Source organism: Drosophila miranda, assembly GCF_003369915.1.
Source record: "Drosophila miranda strain MSH22 chromosome Y unlocalized genomic scaffold, D.miranda_PacBio2.1 Contig_Y9_pilon, whole genome shotgun sequence".
In the NCBI taxonomy this organism is placed as follows: domain Eukaryota; kingdom Metazoa; phylum Arthropoda; class Insecta; order Diptera; family Drosophilidae; genus Drosophila; species Drosophila miranda.
In genome coordinates this window covers 245,685-246,296 of record NW_022881654.1, presented here as the reverse complement: position 1 = coordinate 246,296, position 612 = coordinate 245,685, and the positions used below count along the sequence as shown (strand labels likewise).

Sequence of the window (612 nt, the reverse complement as noted above, 5' to 3'; positions counted from 1 at the left end):
GCGTTGGCCCTAACGTTTTTTGTGGTGGCTGTGATCGTGGTGGTTTCTTTGACCGCCTGGCTGCTGGAGCTGGGGCAACCACTGTTGCTGCTGCCATTGTTGGTGGATTTTCCGATGTTTCTGGAACTGCTGGAACGGCAACTGCCTGGGATTGGATGAGCGAGGTGAGTAGTGACATCATCACTTCCAGCCTCTTTTCCAATCGCGTCCTCCTCTGCGTATTCTCCAACAGTGCCTGGCTGCAGGATCCCTCGAAAGATTGGCGTTTCGGCTGCATCTTCTGCCGGGAGCGGTTGTTGGCAAGCTGCTGCTGCTGCTGTCGCTGATGTTGACAGCTGCTGTAGCTGCTGCTGTTGTGCCTGGGAACGGCTCAATGGCTGCTCTGGACGTCGTCGCCCAGTGCGTGGGCCAGAGGCAGCAGGCGTCTGTTTTTTTGTCTGTATTGGCTGTTGCTGCTTCTGCTTCTGCTGATGTTGTTGTCCTCTTCGTCGCCCAGGAGAGGAGACATTGAGTGGCGTCCATGCTGCCTGCCAGGGATTGGCTGGCGTTTGAGCTGGCTGTTGCTGCTGCTGTCGGCGCCCTGGATGTGCTGGTGTTGTTTTTGCTGGTGGC

General features: G+C 57.0%; 1 long non-coding RNA gene across 1 annotated transcript; it reads left to right on the top strand.

The window, feature by feature from the left end:
- On the top strand, positions 1–272 carry LOC117195223. Its single transcript, XR_004474991.1, has 3 exons — positions 1–39; positions 70–164; positions 233–272. It is a non-coding gene; the product is annotated as an uncharacterized LOC117195223 (long non-coding RNA).
- The last annotated feature ends 340 nt before the right edge of the window (positions 273–612 follow it).